We start from the raw sequence: 6,896 nt of genomic DNA on the forward strand, positions 1-6,896 counted from the left end.
TTTTTTTTTTTCGTGGGCCAGACGATCAACCAAAAGATCCTGCGGCGTTCTGCTCGTTCACGACAGCTCATACGTTAAATCAACTCGTTCTTTGTGCGATCATTTTTTCACAACTTGAAATCACCAATAAGATACAGTACCTGAAATAAAAATGAAACAGCATTCAAAACAAACTACTGGAGGACATAGCGAAGAAAAATATCACCAATTATTTTGGTCTGCAAGATACTTTGCGGACACCCAAAATAAAAGCAACATGCATCACAATAGCACCTTGGCAGGAAGATACATCGTGATCATCACTATTTAGTGTTTACGCCCCAATCTGCTTTCTATCAGTGTCACATTTCTTTTTAAAGCGACTAAAATTGATCGATGGTGTTCAAAACAAAAAGTGCTGCAAATGAAGTCCGAGCACATCACGATGATTTATCACGGTGTGCCGCCTCATTTATTTTAAATGGGGAGTAGCTTTAGCGTACTCATGCTAGTTTGAGCTAAACATAAACTTTTGTTTTCGCCGGTTTTGTTGGTGTTAAAAGCAGGATAGCTGCTCGGTACGCAACAAATATGGCTGCTTACGACTTTCGACGTGAAGTCTCACACCATAGTGGAAAAATAGCCGCTTACGTTAGCTCACAGTCACACATAGTTGACAGCTTTCCCCCGTGAACAGTAAACATTCTAAATATCAAGGCAGTTACGAGTACTGTTGATTTAATCACCCAAACAAATATGTCGTGACATCTTTTCATGCGAAAGGACATATTTACAAAAGCCGCAGTGTCCCTGGGTGTTGCCCACCGCGGACAAAGCAATTAGCTTTGAGAGCGAGCGCCTTGAAGCGCCGCACGAGGGCCAATGGCGGCATTCATCAACGTGCGATGGCTCTCGGTGTGGCGTGGCCGGCCCATTAGCCTCAAACATTAGCATTAAAACATTAGCTAACGTATCAAAGCCTTAGGGAGTTTCATCATTTTATACTCAGACGGCGGGTCCGCAACTGGTTGCTAATCAGCTGAAGTTCCCCAGCCCAAAAGCAGGCCTCCTCTTGGACTGAATTTGTTTTACAAACAGATGAGAACCCCCCGTTTTTTTTGTGTTGAATAAAATAGATAAACAAAATTAAATGACACATACTAGTAAGGTGTATGTTTCACAATTGTGAACATTATCTAACTCACCATTTTTTTTTTTTGTTCGTCATTCCACAAAGCTATAGGAAAACGTTTTAGTAGCATAAAAGTCAAGCTAACGCTAGCATGTTTCATTTAACGCATTTTTTTTTCTTCTTTCAGTGCAAGCACAAAGTTGGTATAGCAGGGAATCTATTTTATGAGATTTCCCCCCCCCCTCCCGCCCAACAACATATCGAAACATACAAAGTACGTAATTGTCGCTAAGCGCTCGTTTTTGTGATCCTTTAGTACACTTCAGTCTTCACAATTACTGTTTTACTTGTTCCTTCCCGCTACTTTCCCTTGTTTCACACGATTTTCTGTACTTGTCGTTGACTCAGTGACGGTCAAATCACTTGCTGAATAATGAGCAACACGAGATGACGTCCGACGTACCGCCCAGGCTAATTTACCAGCTAATGCGTTACCTCACTCGCAGCTCCTTGACAGCTGCCATGAGGCCATTTTATATCCATTCCATAACATATATTCACTTCGAATATACCACAGCTACATATTTAATGTCGAGAGTCCTTGAATGGATCCTGTTTGCATTAGCGTTAATGTACACAGCCCGGCGGTATCACATTAACATAAAATATCGTGTATTACATCTCATGTAGCGTGTTAGAAAACAGTACCATCCGCTTGGTTACAGTGTGGATAGCCTACGGCAAATGTAGCATACTTGAATAATGGTTAATGTTCTATACAGCTTTAATGTTAGGTGCTTTTCTTTCGATTTGCCAATCTGATGTCTGTTTTCACGACTGACCTTAATAGCCCCTCCCCACAAGCCCACTTCCTCATTTCCCAACTCCCCCACCGCCGACTCCCCAAACAGCCCGAGGGCTCGGCCGTACCTTGAACCTCTCACACTTGGAGCCACAGTCATACCACTGGACTGCTACTAACCGCTACCAAAGTCGGCAGTTGCTTTCATTCCTCCCGCCGCGATCCGCCCGCAGCCGACCGTCACGCACGAGCTACGAGCCGCGGTTTCGACCCAAGAGGGGCCCAGTGCCGGACGACAAGCTGACACTTGTAGGACAAGAAGCAGTTCCCATACGCAGTTATGCAATTCGTAAAATGACACAACTCACTACGAAATGGTTTTGTGAGACTTCATAAAGCACGTGGGCGTCGACAGAATCAGACTTTGTCTCTTGGCAGATGCCCGGGCATGTCGATGCCCGACGACAGCTTGACTGTACGAGCCAGAGGCCTCAACGGAGTACACGTTATCCGTCGTTAAGACGCCTGATTACTTTCTGGGGCCGGCGGGGGCAGCAAAGGGCTAATGAGGCGTCGCGTTTTTTTTTAGCACGGGCACATACTGTACTGGAAATACCTCACAGGGCGGCCACCTGCTTGCTGCACATCCACCTGTTAACGGCCGCGTTGTGAGATCTTCCTTCTCGGGTAAAGTACACAAAAGATTGAACCTAAGTTGTCGGAAGAGGGATTTTGAACAATGCTGACCCCTTCCCTGCGCCGTCTCGGACATCATATCGACACTCTGGAGGCTTTGTGTTGCGTTTATTGCGTCATTGTTTCATCATTCCATTCCAGAAACATTGTGGCTCGGCGCGACCTCGCACGTGCCGAATGTCGCTCATTCGTCGGCGGCGGAAGGCGCGCGACCGTCTTCACTTGGATGCGGGGCGAGGCTCTCCGTTTCATTTTACTCACAAGATCATTTCACAGATTCTTCACCGGCGCTCGGGGTGAAAATACGATTATTGCCGCATGATTAAAACGTGCTGCGGAATACCAAATCAAATATTGGATTTGGCCGCAAAAAAATCGACGGCTGGAATGTCAATACGATTAGCTTCCTAGAGGGGGGCAGTTGGCGACGTGCGGGCTTACTTTGCCCGCCGCATACAAATTCAAGCTAACGCTAAAAATAATAAATCCTTTTAACACTTTTTATTTTGCTCAACAGCAATCTGTTGGTGTCATGCAGATTTATTTGCGTCTTAGAGGTGGATCAAGTCCATAAAGAGCGTCGGAAGAGGGTTTACGAAGCGTCTTTAACGTCTTTATTTGCTCCATGAATGCTTCCGATGAATGCAGTCTCACACACACGCACACTTTGGGAGTTGCTTTTTTTTTTTTTTTGCCTCCCCTTTCCAAATCCCGTTCCGCCTCCATTAGTTGCGCGGTGTGTGTGTGAGAGGAGCAGAGAGGCTCATGGGAGGAGGGCGGTCGCCCCCCCCCCCCCCCCCCCCCCCCAAAATGAGCCGTACGTACGAAGCACTCCGAGTCGCTAATGAAGTCGTCGCATTCGGGGGATCTGTTTATCATCTGGAGAAATTTCACAGAAGGCCCCAAAGTCACAGGTGTTATACTTGGCGCCGCGCGTTGTTTATCTGAGTGGTGGCTGCTATCACTTCCTCCGCAATACGTGCCGTTTGCCTCCACCAAGGAGTTGACATTTTTTTTTTTTTTTAGTTCATGATTTATTCTAGGATCACAATTCGTGATCCAAGAAAAAGCATCGTCCATAATTTTATGAATTTGCCGAGTCCAATTTTGGATTCTTTGGCCTTGGCAGAGGTCAGTGCCTAGAAGAGTGACAATGTGTTTACCGCCACCGTCGATGTACTGTCTTTCATTTTCGTGAGTCGTATCGATTCAAAGCGAATCGAATTGTAATAGGAGTGAATCGTTATCGGAATCGGAGTGAATCAGATCATATTTGAGTGAATCAGATCTTGTCGCACTTGGATTGAATCAAAACGTAACTGGACTGAATCGTGTACTGAATCTCACAGGTGTCAAACTCAAGGCCCGGGGACCAGATTTGGCCCGCCACATCATTTTAGCTGGGCCGCGAAAGCAGATCAAACATGTCAAGTTCCATGATCCTTCCTAAAATGTCGATCAAAAATGTTAATTCTCACATGGAATAAATAAGACAGATATTCTAAGCATTTTCTTGTTACCAAAACTGCCGTGATGATAACTTAGGAGTTGAATCAACGGTTATTCTTGACTTCTTGATCCGGTTTCAGTCATAACGGTAACTAAAATGTGGCCCGTGACAAATTTGAGATTGTGAATTTCCTCTCGTTGGCGAGCCGCTCTTTTCGCTGTCCGATCGGCGATATTTGGAGTATTTTTCGCGAGTCAAAGTTGACACCGAAACGGGACTGAATGGGCCTGTCATGCGCGACGCCTCCCGTTAAGCCTTCGCGCGAACAAACGCAGCTGTCCCGAAATGGCAGATGGCCAGGCGCGAGTTGCTCTCGGATATTCATCTGGAGCCGTCTGGACAGTTTGCCGGAGGAGCGTTTTTGTTTCCCGGTAGAAAAAGGTGCATACGAGGCCATACGAGGTTTTGAGTTGCTATGTCTGAAGCATCGCCGCCGCCGCCGCCGCCACTTGCGGGAATTGGCCAGTGAGCCGCCTCATAAAACTTTGCGCGCGCGCGTGTGTGTGTTTGTTTGTGGATTCGCCAAATAAGATCACCTCGGAGACGCGGGAGTAAGCGCCGCCGCTATTAGCTTTGAGCAACGCCGGCTCGGCGTTTCAATATGTCAGCCAAACGGTAGCTTGGCGGTGGCGTCTGGGGAGGCGGATTTTCATCATGATGTTGATCGCAACAGGAAATGATCTTATCCGCTTCTCCGCGGAGGAATCTCTCCGACGCTAATATACATTTGTTTTTTTTTTTTTTTGTGTTTTTTTGCACCGCCGCTAAACGGAGCATTTTAAAGCCTTGCAAAGACGCCCCCCCCCCGCCAACCAAAAAGTATTCAGTCGTCCCTTGACGCATGAGTTTAATTTTGTGGGTTTGTATTTGAGAAAAACAATTGCACTGACTCAGATAAAGAAACACGATAAAAGAGCATGTCCAATTGAAATGAAATCCGCTGGTTTTATAAAGTGGAGTAACATAGCATTTGTGGCGTGAATGGGTGTGGCCAAGCAAGAGCTGTAGCGATCTGAAGTAATATAGTTTTTTTTTTTTTTTTTTTTTAACAAAGGCATCGTTTACATCATCAAAATATTCTTTTAAGAATAACGTTTTTTTTTAAATCAAATATGTCTTCTTTCGTCATTAAAGTTATCAGAATAACGACGACATGTTGGAAGAATATGACCCGCCCCCTCCGACAAAATATCTTTGTTCTTACGCCGATTAAAACATTTCTCTTTCTACCAACGATATTTCACCCCAAAAAAGTTAGCTGTGTCATTGCTATGATTCCACCAACCCCACTTCTTTACATAAGAGCCTCAAACTCGGCTAATTTCGCATACCTTGAGACGTTTGTTTACTTTGTTCTCCGACGGGAAACAAACACGGACAGCGGAAGCCGAAGTCACGTCTTCCCTGGAGACTTCCCGTCTCGGAATAATGCAGCTGACTCATGACACCCCCCCACCAGGGAGCCACATAAATATACATAATAAGCTAGGGATGGGGAGGGGGCGGAGGGGTCCCCCTGCCTTACCTTAGCTCGCGGGCGGATGTTCCTGTCACTCGTCAAGCATGTCAACAACGTCAGAAAACAAGACTCCAGGGGGGTGGGAGATAACTGATCATTTGGCGTGAAAAATAAATCTCAACCGTCTTCAGACGAAAGTTTTATCGGCGGCTGGCAAAGGTTAATTAGCGCTATCCAGATGCAAGACGATGCAAAACACAAATTGTCGTCCTCCGGTCATGATCTTCCCGTGCTGAAAAATCAGACGATTCCATCTGACACATTTTGTTTTTTTTTTCCAAGAGTGAAGCGATTCATTTCCAAGTCAACGAGACAATTAACGATGAATTCTCGTGTCAAGTGCTCGGCTGCTCGCCGCTGACACAAACAATTGCGACGGCTAGATGCTGATGAAGCAAGACATCGGTGCAAGCGCTTTACCATCGCAACACGCACCGATAATGGAGACGCGCAAAAGGAGCTTGTCGATTTCATCGGACGCAAAATCAATCATCACGCAACCCTAACTCGGGCTTGACGCCTTACTTGGAACCCCCTAAATTTGACTTCAAACTGCATTTGATAAACTTAGCCTTGTCTGAAACAACTTGGAATCCAAATTTCAAAATTCCGAGCTTCGAACTATTCCAAGCTTGAAAGCCTGAGTCAAAGCTCTTCTCATGTCTTGAAACCCTACCTTCAAACTCTTCACCTGAAACCCTAATCGAGGCTTGAACTCCAATTGGAAAACTTCGAACAGTGACTGAAAAGGCTTAATTTGAAACCCTAACATTGGCTTCAAACCAAATTTCAGACCCCGTCTCGGAAACACTGCCTAGCTTCAAACCTGACTTTGAAAATCAAACACTTGTTTGAAACCCTAACTTCGGCTTGAAACACGGATCCGGACCCCTGTTGGAAACCATCCTTTACTCGATCCTGAAACCTGGATTTGAAGCCCTAACCCGAGCTTGAAATTCCAATTTGAAACCCTAATCTAGCTTGACGCCTTACACTGAAGCCCCAAAATTCATTTGCGACGATGTGTCTCATTTGAAACCCTAACCCTGGCGCAAAGATCAAAAAAACACGGTTTGAAAATCTACCTTGGGGTATTATTTCATGTCATGTTTTTGTCACCGTCAAACAATTTGCGGTGGCTGAACGAATCCACAACGGAAATCAGACATCCGCGGTCCAATCCCAGGACTGTTCCCATGGTTGCCGCAATCAGCTTTGATGACCGCGCGCGTTCCCGAAACACGAAGAAGAAGAACCG

Source organism: Hippocampus comes, unplaced genomic scaffold (genome assembly GCF_001891065.2).
Source record: "Hippocampus comes isolate QL1 unplaced genomic scaffold, H_comes_QL1_v1.1 scaffold25, whole genome shotgun sequence".
Lineage (NCBI taxonomy): Eukaryota > Metazoa > Chordata > Actinopteri > Syngnathiformes > Syngnathidae > Hippocampus > Hippocampus comes.